This window comes from Rhinichthys klamathensis, unplaced genomic scaffold, assembly GCF_029890125.1.
Source record: "Rhinichthys klamathensis goyatoka isolate OS25496 unplaced genomic scaffold, OSU_Roscu_1.1 h1tg000015l_1, whole genome shotgun sequence".
Taxonomy (NCBI): domain Eukaryota; kingdom Metazoa; phylum Chordata; class Actinopteri; order Cypriniformes; family Leuciscidae; genus Rhinichthys; species Rhinichthys klamathensis.
The window spans coordinates 2,436,542-2,454,062 of NW_026606567.1; positions in this window are offsets into that span (position 1 = coordinate 2,436,542).

Consider the following 17,521-nt stretch of genomic DNA (forward strand, 5'->3'; position numbering starts at 1 on the left):
GGGGTGCACTGGTGCATTGCTGGTTGATTGACAGCTGCCATAATGTATTGCTGGTTATATTTTATCAGGAGGATGTGATAGATATCAGATGACTAGATGAATAGAATATAAGATATTTAGCTCAAGAAAAACAAATTGGGGAGCATATTCGGAAAGGTTTCAGTCGCAAACCCTAGATTGTATTTGACTGTTTTTACATACCAATATCAGCAGTTGTTTCTGAACCTGGTGTGACAGTTGATTTACAGTTTGTATGTGTATGTCTGAACGTGAACATTTGGATGCCTGTGAACCAGAGTGTGTGCGTGTGTCTCAGAGGCTATTTTTACTGGGTAACATGTACCCGCATTAGAAGGACAGGAAGCAGAGTAAATCTATATCTATATAAAAGCTCAGTATAAGCTTCCATCTAAAAGACTTTGTTAAAAGGTATTTTAAATGTTATTTTGCCAGTCAGGTACACTGAGATTTAAAACAAAACATAATGGCATTCATTGGGCAAACGGAACATCTGACCAATGAGATGGCCTCTGTGGTTTAGAATCCCCATATGCAAATGAGCTGCATAGCCTATTGAACAAAAGAGAGGTATTCATGAGTGCTCCACCCTTCTGAAGTCTGCTCAATCTTCAACTCTTTCATGTCTGATGTTTTATTTATTAATATTTATTTGTCTGTTTTGGTTATTTATGCACATATTCATTTATTCAGTGTGGTTTTCATTCTGTGTACAGAGCATATGTGAAGGTAACAAGAGTGTGCTATATTTTGAAGAGCATACTAATATACTACTCTTACTACTGTCGCAGTATATACTGTGTATCCTGCGCAAAAGATGCAGATTTACTTGACCTTTCATTTCCTATGTGATGGATGAGCTGAAAATGTCTGCAAATTTGTATAATTATTTGATTGGACTGCCAAAACTAAAGACATTTTATTTGCCAAATCCCTTTATTTTATTCCCAATGCTATTTAGACATCACTCACTGAATTCAACATGCAACATGGTGAGGTCCCGTGACAACAGTGTGCATGTTTGCAATGTATATTGTGGAACATTCGTCTTCTGTTTCACTTGCTATTGTTTTGAAACACAGTGTATACTATGCAGTATGTAGTAAGCTAGTATGCCATTACAAACATAGCCATGGAGAGAAAGAGAGAGAGCAGGGGTGAGTATCCATGTTTAATGAAAGAGGTGATGTCAAACCTACATAAGTGTTGCAGCTGGTTTAAAGAAGGTCTGCTACACTCGCTGTCAGAGGTGGAGAACATTGTGCATCCTGAATGTATGTCCTATCTGCACTCTCTCTTTCTCTATCTCTTACTACTGTAAGTCTTCTAAGGGGACGTGTGTGCAATCCATTGCATGGTAACTTGTACTGATTGACACAGGGTCAGTATGTTCACCGGTGTGCTGGCCAGAAGGTGGTTAGTACACCCGGTCCTATATTTAGCCCAAGGCATGTATGATCAGCTTTTATTTAAAGCAATGACCTGAACAGTTTTTTTTTGTTTTTTCATGCTTTTCTTGCAAAAATGTTCCATGTTGATAAGTAGGACCAGCTTCAACTGGTCAGCAGGTTTGACCGTTTGAATGTATTGTCATACACCTTTGTGAACTGGCTCTCTTAGAGCTTAGGATGCTCTCTAAGGAGATCTGCTCCTGACTCATGGCCCTCTTCCCACCTGGCGCCACACCGCTGCTGTTTTACCCTCTTACCCTGCTGCACCGGCCCGTGGGAGAGGCTGTTTACCTCTCCCCCTCAATCCCTGGAGACATCCGATGTGCGTCACGTTTTCTGCATCTCTCCGATTTCTGCCCTTGCTTGCTTTAATTTCCCATCGACCCTTTTTCCGCATTCCCCCTGCCTACACCGTTTTCTCCCTTCCCGCTTAGCTCACCAACTAATTTTTACATGGCTTTCCTAGCTGAGCATTAATGTGGGAAGATTTGTTATGTTAGTCAAAGGCTTTGTTTACATGGGACTGAGGGGATAATATAGTACAGTGTTGAATATGTTGATAATGACAGTGATTATGCGCTGTAGTAAACTGCTAGACTAAAGCCTGCTCCGGGGGACTGCTGCCACCTCCAAAATCCCCATACAACCCCTGATTATCATAATAATACTAAGAGCTATAATCTAGAGAAGTCAACCCACCATGTTCCCGCGCTTTGGGTTTCTCCCTTTGTCTTTCCTCCCTCTCGCTCTTTGAGAGCACTTGTGTTCGCTGTTCTTTAGTTATGAAAGGAATCGCCCTGATCTACTCTCCATATCAGCCTCGTTTTCATGTCTTCACATTCACACGGAAAGGCAAAGAGTAGATACTGGATGAGTAGGCCAAGACGGAATCTGCTGCTTTTCCCATCATTTTTTATGCGGAATGAGTTTAAAAACGATACAATTATTGGCTGAAACCATGCCAAATAGGAAAAGAACTCCTGAAATGGCTTGTCAAATATGGTTTTCTTAACTATTTTGATTAATTTGAAACAGGCAGTTTGGGCTGGACATATCAAAGGGTGGGTCCCTTTTTTATATAACCAGTAGCCTTTAGTGTACATCCCTCATGATCCATGATTTGCTGACAGGTGGAATCACGGGAAGGAATATTCTTATTCTAGATCAGTTGATTGGAAAATAAATGTACACGCCCATGAGTGCAAGATGAGTCATCAATATATTTTGGCCTGTTTTTTACAGTAGAGAAAGTACATTTTACTAGCGTATATCTACTAAAAAGTGGATTTGGTCAGTGTTTAGGAGTAGAAAAACTACTTTTAATAATGAATTTAAGTATGTGTCCAACTTTGCATTTTCTGCTGAAAAACCTTGTGCGCAGATTTCACGTGGGCCTGTGAGACAGAGAGGAAATATAAAGGTCCTCTTTCCAGTCCCCGTCTCTTGTCGCTCGCCTGCACTCCTGTGATCTGACAGTCTCTCACCCTGCTGTCATCCCAATCCTCAGCTGAGGCCTGGCACCAGAGAGCCAGAGTCATGATCTCTGATCACGAGCCGACCCCTTCGCTTTTAGAGACACGTGTTGACTTGATGTCCAGATAGTAGGATAGATATAATAAAAGAGAGAGAGAGTGATGATCAAGTCATTCCCTGCTGTCAAAACAACATGAGGCATCAGCCCTGGGCAAAGCACCCCACCTGCTCGGCCGCACCACGCCTGACAGGCAAAGAGAACCCCTGGAGTTATCTGACATGTTTTATTGGGATCCCTCAGTTATTGAGCGATCAACACTTTCTGTATTGTGGCCGCATTTTAACCAATGGAGAGACCATTCTAACAGATCTCACCCACTCCCTTTTTTCCAACCAAATGGTGATTGTGTTAGAGGAATGCATGAGCCTTTCTCACAACTGGCCCACATTTCCAATGACTTGAGAACTGGAAGATGACGTAATTGACTACGTTGCTACATAGCCTGTCTACGAACAAACAATGCTTTTCTGTCTTTTAAGGTGCAGTCACAATTACCTTTGCGAAATCCAGTCATTTCAATAGGAATCGCAAGGGTGAAACATTTCCCCTTGCAAATTTCACACAGAGTCGCCATTGCTTTGATTTGACGCTATTGACTAACTTTTTTGCACACGGCCCCATAGCTAACAAAAATATGTTCTAATAATGTTTCGCTAACGTTCCCATTTTAAAAACGTTATTTCCGAATCTTACCTAATTTTTTTTTCTTCTTGGTTATACGAACCTGAAGGGAAAATTCTATTTTATCATTCAGCAAACATTATGGGAACGTTACTTTTGAATATTTTCTGAACATATTCTGAAACGGTACAGTAGCAACATAAAAAAAAAAAAAAAAAACGTTAGACGAACATCCAACTAAACGTTTCAGGTAAAAACATTCCTTGAACAATGTATAAATGTTTTTTGCGTTAACTTTTTGAGAGCATTATTAAAGACCATATAACTTTGAATGAATGTTTGATGTAAAGGAAGTTCTTTTAAATATTTAAAATCTTTTAAACAGTGATTAGTAATATTAAATTAATAGAAAATAAGATTCATTCATCATTTTACATGTACAATATTTTTAATAGCGCAATAAGCCACAAGAAACCGTGCATCACATGAGGCAGAGTGCCTAAAACTCCATTAACCGTGGTAAAATCAGTGTAACGCACAGGTTTGAGTGCTTATTGTTGAAAATGATGGTGACAGCAATAAGTTTAAAGAAACAAATATTAAAACAATCAGAATAAATATTTCATCTGCTAAAATAATTCAAACTACTGCTCTAATGTAGAATATATTTTGCGGGAGTATCAGCATTTTACAACAAAGTTGAAACTATCCGTTATTGAAAATCATTTTACTTCAGATTGACAGGGAAATTACAATTATTATATACTGTTAGGTGCGACAAAAATGACATTGTCGGTATTTGGTTTGCAATTTAAGGGGCCGTTGCAGAGACCAGAACCACCTTTTTATGTGTGGATCGGGCAAGACTGGGCTTTGGCACCAGCACTGTGTCGATGGAAAATAGGTAACTGTCACAAACAAAGAGAACAGGCAAGCACTAGTTTTAAACCGACGTCCACACACTAATAATGTAGTATTATTCTGTCATTGATCTCTTGAAGTGTGTCTGTGCTAGAAACAGCACCTGTACTGTTGAGACTGTGACAAGAGCTCACTGGGGAGGTTCGTGCCGTTAACTGTTAACCAGCTGTCTGTCAGCCTTTAACAATGGCTCGGTCAAGCAGGGTGACACCAGAACACAAAGCTCTAGGTAATACTGACTCCCAAAACAGTTCACAAAACACTAACACATGAGCTGTGTGGGTTTTTGTACTCTAAGAGGATATAGAAATCTTAAAGCAAGGGCATTTTTACATATTTAAGTTTGGTCGATCTGAAGCTTTTTATGGCTTCTTTTAGGCATGCATTTGACTGTGTGTTTGCATATTAACTATGTTTAGGCCAGCACTCAGTAGATGGGTGGGTGCAAAATGGTCTTCTAGGAGAATCACCGCCTTATCATACAGCAAGTTTCTTTAAGAAACACCCAGTCTTTTTTGTTCAGCGTTGTGTTCATTTCCTGTCAGGGTTGGGTGGTTTTGAAAAAGAGGGCAGGGGACAGAATCACCCTAGAATGTATTAGGCCTTCTTGAGTTGGACTATCATATTATTAGTACACTGTTGTGTGACCGGGCAGTATTAGACATTGTACAAAACAAGCATGGGAGGGAACGAGTCATCAAAGTCCAGGGTAATGATCCTGTCATTTGATTCTTCTTCTTTTTTTTTCTGCTCTGAACTCATTGTTTTATTTGAACAACTCTTTGATTAAATTATGATGCTTGGGTCCCATGTAACAGGAGGGTTAATGTGATTTACTGTTTTTACTGAAGAATGATATGTGTTTTATTTCTCACCGTCATTGCTTTGACAGCTGTTTGGGCCAAAGGGGATGGTTTAATGTAAGCGTTTGCGTCATTGCAGGTCAGTACGACCCTGTATCAGCACATATTAATAAAAAATTACTAAAACCGAACATTGGTCATTTCATATCTGTGGTGAATCAAAAAAGCACAAAATCACTGGACAAATTAACATTCCGGTGTGTTATCTTTCTCAACCGACCTAAATGATTGTGCAAATTAAAGGGACCATATTCTAAACCTTTTTTTTTTCTTTTCATTTCTTTTTGGTTTGCCCTGAGATCCACTTGTCAGGCAAGGTTTTCTTGCATAAAAAATAAATGTAATTACATTTTACATGACTCTTTTCCAACTTCTGTGACCTTTAGAATTACACAGGTAGTTTTGACGCTTGGTCACGTATAGGGACTTCTGGAAATCTGCTTTTTGCTGTTTTTCACCATTTATGTGCAGAAAACATCAATTTGACAGTATTTTACAGTAAAATATAATGTAATGTTAAACCATTTACAATTTTTCACCATATATGGTACAGTACAGTAATGTTTTACAGGTTTTTACTGTAGCATTTTTACTGTTTTTTTTTTTTTTACAGTGTAAAGTTGAGATCCTTCAGAAAGCTATGCAGAGACAAAGTGCCTTCCCATAATAAGGAACAGCACATTCACATTCACTGGATTTCTCGATCTTAATATGAATAGTAGTATATTCTTCATCTGGTGCTAAATTATTGAAGCCTCATATCTCAAGTTAAGATCTGACAGGTTTCTAACTGAAATCAGCATGGTGTGTCAGGATGTTTCTGTAATATGGCCCCTGGTGTTTAGGAATAATAATAGTGTCTTACTTCCTCATTACTTCACCACTACTAGCGAATAGGTGTGAATATGTGGTCGTACGTTAGTGTGCTTGTGGCTCATTAGCTGTGATACACCCGTTAAGAGATGTCTAAATTTAGAGGATGCCTATACTGGATCCTTTCATTGTAAAATAAAATGGAAATTGTGTTTTCCATAATGCGACCCCTCGGTTAAAGATGATGTAAGTAGCCATGCAGGTTGTTTGAGTCAAGTACTTGAAGAACCGCATAATTACATTACGACAAAACTGATTGACTGATGGCTCCACAAAAATACGCACAGTATTAAACATTTCACTGGATATTATCCTGAGCTGTGAGGTCAAAAATAGCAGAAATGAAAATAACCCTGTTGAATGTAAGTCCTGTTAAAAAAAAGAAGATTTTTTGTACAAAAATTGGAGTATGTTTACAAGGAATTACAGTAATGCTTTATTTTGCAGGGTTCTTGTTACACGTTACATGTAGTTACTAGAGTAATGTAGCAAATTAGCTATAAAGAAATATTAATAATCAATCATAACTTGTTGATTATGAATATTTGGATCAGTTAATAGAATTAACTTAATGTAGTAAAATATTACAATCAATCCACCTGTTCGTCCCGTGGACACTCAGTGTTATTTGTTTATTAATTCTAAGAAATGTTCATTTCCAGGGGAGGGAAATGTCTTTCTCACTGTACAGCACCACTAAGAGCCTGTAGTCAAAATCTAAAGCGTAAAATAAACTTTGTTGCAAGCAGAGAATCAGAACTAAATACATATTATGCACAAGTTTTATTAACTAAATCACAAACATAACTAAACTGAACACACATACATACATACTGTACATAGGTAAAATGGTGTGTGACTGAATGAAAACCGGAAGCAGGAAATGGAACTATGTAAAAGATCCATAAGAACCATCAGCTTATCATTTTCAGAGAACCTCATTAAATGTATACTTGCATGGCCTTTGCGGTGAAACATTTCGTGAAGTTCCTGAAGAAGGATTTTGATGGTCCCATGAGTCATAATCGATTTCTTCGGTGTTGACTGAAGAATTGGTGATGAACTTGCGTGGTTGGTTTGACTCTGTTCCCATGGCTGGAGTGCAGATTGTGGCCTGCCGGCCCTGGTCCGGAGAGGACACGCAGAGCACACAGGAGAAGGTAGCAAGTCAGAAGAGTTGATGGTTGGAGTTGCGATGGACTTCTTCTGCATTGAATGAAGATGTTGTGCCACACTCCTGATGTTGTCCTTTGATTCTGTTCTGGTTGAGAGAGTCCTCACTCCTGAATGAGCACATGGCTGGTTGTGGGCCAAGCCCTGCTGCCCTGGGGCCAAGTGTGGCCACGCAGGACAGCTATCCGAACGTACCGAGAAGGCCAAGAGAGGGAAGAGCTTGTGTAGAGGCCATTTAAAGTCTGAGAAAGGTCCCACCTCTCAGGGTTGGCTCGACCAATTTCCAAGCGGGAAATTCCTCTGTAGGGAGGATTTATGGCTCTTTCAAGTGTGGTTAGACATAGGCCTTGTTGTTTGTGTTCATTTATACTCAGATAGATATAACAAACACACTGCATTCAATGAGAAGGTGATGTACACTAAAGTGTGAGTCATTAAATGAGGATTAATTAGATAGGAGACACGATACAGGTGGGGTTACATTGACCGTTGGTTCTGTCATAAAATACATTGTATCAAAGACATAATAGTATAAAAAGACACTACACAAGACAGTAAATCATTCACACAGTGTCCTGGGGTGCATGTTCATTTACAGATCAGTCTGTCCATAAATTAATGCCGGAAAGTCTGTTTTAAGGGCTGTGGGTCTTTCCTATGGCCTCTTCTTTTTCCATGTGACCACATTTTCAACAGCAATAAAACCAACTTATCTGATCGTAGTCAGCCAAGACCCTTCTTGCCCTTGTTGGGGGATGGGACCATAGATCCCAGAGTGAGTTTTAAAGATTATTTGTTAAATATAACACATAATTGTGTCTGATTTGTCTCAGTCGTTACAGTAATTACTACATTGTGCTTAATTACATGCAGTGAACCCTAAATCCTTACCCTAGGTAATTATCCTAATCCTAGCTAATTATTATTACTCCGCACTTAAATGTATATAATTACACTGTAAAACCTTAACAAAAAGTGAATACTGTTTCAGTTTATTGTTTAGGTCTGTCAATCAAAACTAATTCATATCTAAATTTGTAGTCATGCATATATTTTCATGTTGAATCTTCAAATTACTGTAGAAACAACAAAAAATATGTGTTTTAAATAAGTGATTTAATAAAAATGACAGAATATTAAAAATATTGTAACTTTTAACTTAAGTGAACCAGTATTCACTATAATTTAGGTGCCGTTTAAATGACACTATTTTCAACTAAAAGCGGAAAACTTTTTATGCGTTTTGCAGTTTGGCCGTTCATTTACAGGTCAACGGCGTTTTGGGGCCAAAATTTTCAAAACGTGTTTCAAAGTGCAAGTTTTTGAAAATGCCATCGTTATAGTCTCCATTTAAACTACAAAAACACTAATCTGTGAAAATGGTGATGTCATGAACATGTTATGTGTTTATATATAAAGGTGCGTAGTGTTTCTTTACAAAGTGACATCGCCAACTAGTGGCCCGGCAAGAAAAACACCTAGATTTTAATCGTTTTCACAGATCCGTATGAACTGGGATTTTGACAACATTGTTGTCTGTATGCAAAAAAATGCAATGGATAAATGTGATACATTTTTATAACATCATTGTCGTGTAAACATACCCTTAGCCGTGCCTTTTATATAGTGTTTTTAAATGTTTGAATGACAGCTTACAGTTTCTATAAGTGTACTGTTTTATATTTAAATTAATAATGTGAAATTGTAAATGATTTTTTTTTCTGTATAAAATATATTTTGCGCTGGATTGACTTGATAATCCAAACTAACAGGCTTGATACAGAAGAATAATGAACACACATTTAATAAACATCAAGAACGAAGAAACACTAGCACGAAACGTTACCATGTGACAAAGAACAGAAGACAACTGAGGTTTTAAGCTCATAAGATACTGAGCTCATAAGATAATGAGCAACAGGTGAGACACTAATCAATGAAACAATGAATAACTATGGCAACTTACAAAACAGCATTGAAAAGTGAAAACAGAGGAAGCAAGAACTAAAACACAAGCAAACCAAGACAAAAGAATATCAAAATAAGAGTCCTTGAAAACAGAGACATAGGGGATCATTAAATATTATTTATATTTTGTAAGAATGCACTTTTTAAATTCTCGTCAATGGACAAATACAGTTTTTACTACCAGTTATGGGATCTGCCAGCAGGGTCTAAAAGGGACATGTTTGTTGATGCAACTGGTGCAGAAATTCTCCTGTAAGCATAACTGATAATCCGTTTTATTTGAGGTCATTACAGCTCGGCAGCAGCAGAACAACAATTGTTTGCTATATCAGGTTTTCTCTTTCATCAGCGGTAAGTTGTGGAAGGGAATTTGAGTTGTGTCCTGAAGAGGACATCCTCTCCACTTTATTACATCAGAATAAACACCTCAGCGAAAGACCTCATGTTATTGCTATCATCCATTTCTTTAACTTTTTCCTCTATGTATAACATTTTAAACTAACAAACAACTTTTATTGTCTGACACAGCGGGAAGGTGTTTACTTTGCATCCAAATATACTCCTCGTTGTAACTCTGGGAATGAATATAACTCTTGAAGCGCTAAAGCCTGTAGTTGATTTGTTCATACGGATGCCAGCAGGGCATCCTATTTCACAGAATCGCTACATTTAACCTCCTTGGCGTACCTACAGAAGACGAGAATGAACCAGCCAAGCAGCCTCTATTCACTCTTACATGCTCCTCTGAACTGTGGAGATGAGGCATCGCAATTCTTTTGTGCTTTTCCTGAAAACAGCCCCTTTCTGCCCTAGAATCATGCAAACAGCAAAAGAAAGTGCTTTTGTATGCATCCAGCGCCCACTCGGGGTACATTATAAGCGGCCACCACACCTACCCACCTTGGAAACGCACCAAATCGGTCAGTTTCATGTAGATCGGCTTGTCTGGACGAAGGATCCAACATTTGTGAGGGTTTAAAGGTGTCGTGCATGAAAGCTTTGACGTGTTTCGTGGATTGATGGAGAATAAATAAGAGATCTTTTTAAAACCAGTAAATGGAGGACGTTCCTCTTCGCTGTGCAATTGCAGATCCTGTTATATAGCACGATATGAAGAGGCATGAGGTGAGTAGAGCGCAGTAAATTAATGAAACTAATGGGTTTCACTTTGGCACTGATGTCTTTTGTCTGCGAGGCTCGATTTGCAGATAAAAAGCAGCACACAAGGATGTCCATTTAAGAGGCCTGTGAAGACGCTGTCAGCGGATGAAGTGATTTTAGAGTTTTTCCACATTGTGTATGTCTAAGTTTATCTGAGGATGTGTTTTGGGGTATTTTGGGTTGTGTCATTATATTTGCATGGTTCTCCCCTGAGGCCAGTCTCTGCTGAGTCTGGTCATTGTGTCGTCTCCGTTTCATTGAGCAGAAAGTGACTTAAAAGCTTTTTCATTCTGTGTTACAAACGAAGGCTTGGCGTACTAAAGGTTTGGATCTATTAATGTAATTAGATGTGCAAAATAGTGCATATTGGCAGTTTTTTTTGGGAGCTAATGAACATGTAATTTAGGCCGTACCTCTATACACGTGCAAGATACAGGGCAGTGTCAATGCAAATGGATTAAATTGTGCCCACAAAGTGATTTTGCAGGCATGAAAGTAATTTCAGAAGCGGTAGCTGCGTGTGCAAATTAATGCGACTGAATGGCAGGTATTAATCTGATTCTCGTGGTGCACCGTACTGCTATTTTAGCAAAATAGAGATTTGGAGAGCAGATAATAGTTCTGCTGTGCCACTGACACACACATTCATTTAATACGAGATTATTTTTGGTTTGTGCATTAATTTTGAACCACAATGGTGGGTGGAAATTATTTTTGGTACATGCCCATGGTGCAATGGCTTTAACATTTCAAAATTATTTAAATACAGGCTTTTATGCATTATAGAAGGCATAAATCGGGGTCAGATAACAGCATAGACAATATTTACCACACACCGTGCCTTTTTTTAAATAAGGTTGTGTTCAATGTTTTTGCACTTGTAGCACTGTTATTCCCCTTGTAAAAAAAAATTAAATGATCAATAAATTATGACAACATACGTTCTTACACTCTAAACAATGCTGGGTTGTTTTAACCCAAATTTGGGTCAAATATGGACAAACCCAAATGTTGGGTTAAAAATTTAATTTAAAACTTCAACTTTCACTTTCAACTGTACATTTTTTAATTACATTTTTAACCCAACATTTGGGTTTGTTCATATTTGACCCAAATTTGGGTTGAAACAACCCAGCATTTTTTTTTGAGTGTACATTGCTTTAACTCATCAAAATAGGTTAAGCAACTTGTTTTATGTTATACAAGATTCAACTCATTTTTACTCAGTATAATGTAATTTAAGATGAAATGAAACATCCAAGTTGATTGTATTTTTTTTTTTTTTAAAGAGTAGGCCTAATTGTTATGGAAATTATATACTTTAGTACAAACTGAATGTGATGTTTTCATTTAATTGCATATATTAACTTAAGAGAGCTTTTGACCCACTTAAGTAGGACTTAAGTAAATCATGTACTTATCTATTCTATATCTGCACTACCCGAATGTACTGACAAGAATTTATGATAAAAAAACTAAAATATTGAAATAGTAATGAATAACACATGCAGTTAAAATTTTAATCAAGAACTTTACATGTTATTTAGTATGTTAGTCAACACACCAATTAAAGTGCACTTTATTCAATTATGCAAAAAGATTATTAAAAAATAATGATTTAAAATGTGCTTTAAATTCGACATTACAAAGTACACTTAATTGTGTTAAGAAACATTGTCAAGAAAGTGTTTTCTCTTTAAGTACACTCAAAGAAGTTTTTAATGTTGTTTATATGTCTATGTGTTGTTTTTAATATGCTTTATGACAAACCACGTGTAATTTCAATTCATAAGTGAACACCATTGCTGAGTATTTTCTCTTTAAAACTGCAGTGAACCAAAGACAGTCTCAAAAACACGGTTTGAAATCGCTGGTGTTTCTGACGTCACAAACTACCTTGTAACCAATCAGGTCGACGTGCGATTCACTGGTTACGAGTCATCGTTTTCCCAGAAGTCCCTGATTAGCATTATAATATAGATATAGATATCACACCCTTAAATAGCTTCAAAGTAATTGACTTTGGTAGTATCTTGTAGTAGAGAGTTGATTGATTGTAGCTTATAGCTTGACAAACTGCAGTTTCAAAGTATCTTCCCCAACACTATACATTTACATACAATTATCTCTAGCCCTGACTATTCCTGCAAAAGTGTCAAGAGGTTACTTTCAGACCCGCTGTAACAGTTTGCAGGCACAGAATCTCACAAATCCACTATAAGAAAAGCATGCAAGATGAAAAGTAAAAGAGGACACAGGAGAAAATCACTGCTTTCAGCCGTTCACTGTTGAAAAGGAAGATCATCTGCACAAGAACGCCTCGCAACCACTGAGGGAACAGTGAAATCCGGATTACACCTGAGAGCATCACAGGAGAATATATATGCCCAATGTGAGTCATTCAAAATAACATCACATTTACGCATTTGGTAGACACTTTTATCCAAAGCGACTTACATTGCATTTCAAGGTACACATTTACATTTTTATCAATTCTTGCTTTCCCTGGGAATCAAACCCATTACCTTGGTGTTGCAAGCACCAACGCTCTACTGTTTGAGCTACAGGAAAGCATAACACACCCCATACACAGCGGTAAATATCCAGCCAACTGGTCTAAGCATTTGAAGAACACCCACCCTTGACCTGACTGAAATGTTGTGGCATGACTCAAACTCAGCAGTTCAGTCAAGACAACCTCCAAAATTGATTTGAGCAGTTTTGCTGAGAGAAATGGTCCAAAATACCACCGGGTGGAGGAACCAACTCTTTACTGATTGGATAATATGAATTAAAATACTCTTTTGTGGGGTACACCAGACCAAAAATACGGCTCGAAAACACACTGTAAAAAAATGATATGATCAATATGTTATGACAACATCTGTTTTTACTTTGCTTTAATTCATCAAAGTTAAGCAACACGGTAACACTTTACTTGAAGGGGTGTGCATAAGACTGACATGACACCTTCATAACCATGACATGACATAGGTCATGAATATGAAGTAGGGTTTATGCATGTTTATGACAACTGTCATTAAGTGTCTTTCGCTCAATAATGAGATTTTGAATGCAAATATGACATTGTTTGAGATGTCTTTGTTATGACACCTTGACATAAACCATAACATCATAACCTGTCAGTGTCTTTGTCGTGACAACTTGACATTAAATTAAGTTAAACTGTCATGTGGTTGGTTTTGACATTGGCTGTCATAAGGCCATTATAACTGTGTCATGAATATTTTTCATGACCTCAACTACAGTGGTACACATTAAATTTGTCATTAAACAGTTATAATGGCTTCATGACAGCCAATGTCAAAACCAACCACCTGACAGTTTAATGTAATGTTAACCAATAAAGCTAAGTGGTTTCTTAAGTTTGATAATTAATCTGCTATGTCATGTTTATGACAGGTTGTGTTGTCTTAGTAATGTCAAGTTGTCATGACAAGATACTGACAGGTTATGATGTATTGGTTTATATCAAGGTGTCATAACAAAGACATCTCAAACAATGTCATATTTGCATTAAAAATGTCATAACTGAGTGAATGACACTTAATGACAGTTGTCACAAACATGCATAAAACTTCCTTCATATTCATAACATGTGTCATGTCATGATTATGAAGGTGTCATGTTAGTCTTATGCACACCCCTTCAAGTAAAGTGTTACCAGCAATTCTCACCTTTTTTTTACAACGTACACAAGATGCAACTCATATTTAAGTCTGTTTAATGTAATTAAAGTAGAAATGACTTAAACATCCAAGGTGATTGTACTTAGAAATTAAGTCAGCAACGGTTTCTTTTTCTTTTTTTTCTTTTTTACAGTGCTCTGATATAGGTTAATTAGTTGGTTGACAAATGTAAGATTCATGAAAAGTCAAAAATGGAAAAGCTATCAAACCATTGTTTTGGCCAATAGATAATAAATCATGTAAAATTACATCACATAAACATGGAAAAATGTGGCAAAAACATGCTTTTCTGACTTGCTCAGTAACTCCACTGGTACTGAATTGCACTTGCAATCGGTCAGGTATGAGTCCCATCTAACGATGACTTTTGTTAACACTATCATTTAGGTTTAGGGTAAACTTTATTTATACGTTATTAGGATAGAGCTTTAAGCTTTTAGCGCCAATCACCGAATTTTATTTTCAAACTGCCACGATACATACACCAACCAAAAATTCAACCCATGTTTGGGTCAAATATGTACAAACCCAACTGTTGGGTTTAAACAATAGATTTTTTAAACACTTTGGTTTAGGGTCCAATTCTCACTAGTTTCTTATTAGCATGCATATTACTATGATATTGGCTGTTTATTAGTACTTATAAAGCACATATTAATGCCTTATTCTGCATGACCATATTCTACATCCCTTAATCCTACCCAATACATAAACTTAACTACCTTTCTAATATTAATAAGCAGTAATTAGGGGGTTATTGAGGCAAAAGTCATAGTTAATAATTAGTTAATGGTGAGAATTGGACCCTAAAAAGGGGAAAAAATCAATATGACCCAAATATGGGTTGAAACAACACAGGTTTTTTTCTTTTTTCTTTTTCTTTTTTTTGAGTGAAGCATCTATGAAATGTGACTTTTGAGCCTTGCAGTTATTGAGGGAACTAATCCTGGTCTCCTCAATGTCATTTTTTTTTTTTTCTGTCGAGTTACAGATAGCTCTAAAGGGCTTTTACTTGTACAGAACATGTGTCTGTGTTCAGTCTTGTTTCTCCTCCTCACTGTCCTGATCATGGTACTCCCGCTGAGAGATGAGTGTTCAGCTCTGGCCAGCCGTTCACCCCACACTTCTCTCCTGTTACTGCAACACACAAACACATTATCTGATATCCTTGTGGGAACTTCACATTTGGGATTCTGTCTATATTTTTAGACATGTTTTTGCCACACAAAGAAAACTAAAAAAACACTTAATAGCCTTCATTTCTAAGCAAACGTTCTGTTTTCTTTCAATATGACCTGGACATGTTCTTCATCCATTAACTAGTACCACCACTACTTCTGTCAACACAAACATAAATACATATACTTCCCCAGCGAATAACTGTTACTATTTGTACTAAACTCACACTCATTACTCATTCATCCCAGCACACATGCACGCTTGCTGTCCGTTTGATCTGAGCATCAGTGTTGACGCAGTGCTTACAGGCAGACAATGTCTCATCCAGCAGACTTCGGTGAATGAATGCTGTACGGACAAGCCTTTGTCCTGGACATGATGGAGCATCAAGAGCCCTGCGTCTGCACCACACTGCCCACATGTGTTCACATCTGTCACTGCAACACACCACAACTCAACAGAACAAATGCAGGCCTCAAAATCAAAGACCATATGAAATCAAAATCAGTCGTGTGGCTTTTAGGCCGTGAGTTTTAGCGTTAATGCTATTTATGCTACGACTCCTAAACACGGACACATTTAATATACAGTTTTTCTCTTCTAAAAAAAAAAACAAAGGAAAGAAAATGATGACTCATCCTGCACTCAGGGGTGTGTGCAAATCTTTGTCCAATCAAATGGCATCTAGACTGAGAATGTCCCACCCCCTTATTCCGCTTGACCCGCTAGTGGATTTTAGCACTATATAGTGCAAAAATCCTGGAATGTTTTCCTCAAAAATCGTAATTTCTTCTCGACTGAAGAAAGAAAGACATGAACATCTTGGATGACATGGGGGTGAGTAAATTATTAATTCTGAATTCTAAATGAACCAATCCTTTAAATAGGAAATATGTCAACACATGAAAGAAAACTCAATAAAGCACCAAATGTGAGTACAAGCTGACTTTGAGTGTTAAAACAAAGTTATATTTTTTCATGTTGAAGGAACATGTTTCAATTAAGCTGTTCAATCAAATATTTATATTTCAAACACATATTTTGGGGGGAGTTATTCTAACTAACTTGGAAAGAGCAACATTTTAAGTACTGAATAAGTGATGTTTTAAGTACAAGCTCATGCTCAATTCGAATGGCAGGTTTTCCTTTTTTTCCACAAGCCAAAATGCTGTGCATGTAAAACTAAGACAAGATGTATGAAATGATGAGAAAATATTAACGCATGGCTCCGTTTCTTGATATCTGTTAGCGTTAATCCATGTCCATGCCGAGCTGTTGGTGGTCCAGCTTTAGACTGAGAAAGACTAATGGGATAGAGAAATATGTAAAACTGATCTGTGCCAGAGCTGGAGCGAGGAGGTTAACTGCATTTTCACAATATGTGGGCCTGTTATATAAACCTATTTCACTGATATTAGTCACTCAATTAGGAGGGAGGAGAAAGCTTATTTATATAATGTTTATATAATTTGATCATGCTTTTTTAGGTGCAGGACGAGTTTCTTTTGCAAATATGATAGTGTCCTTTAATGTTTTCTGCATGTTCACATTGACACCAGTCCTGTTCATAGACTTTCTACAAGGGACATTAAAATCCCAGCGTGTTGCTTCTAATGTTGTGTGATATTGAGTGAGTCTTTGTCCTTGGGAAGCTTCGTGTGCTAATGTTGCGCTCGCACCTTCACCACGTCTGTTCATTCTGAATGAGCGTTTCTGCATTTTTCATCCTGACATGTTGTGCGCCATTTACTTCAAGAATAATACTATATATTACACAAATAATACTCAAGAGTGGCGAAACAAATCTTGAGTCTCAGTGGCAAACAAATCAAAGAGACACAGTGAGTAATGACCGTGGAGAGCCTGAAGCGTTCTGATCCACTGACTCCCTTCATAGTGTTCACTGCCCCTTACACACTATAGCTGCGACCGAAATCATCCCCTATACCCCCTATAGGTTAAATTGTGCACTATTTGAGGCGGCAGCCATTTGTAGTGGTGTCCGAAACCATCGGGTGCACCCATTCAATCCCATAATGCACCCCAATA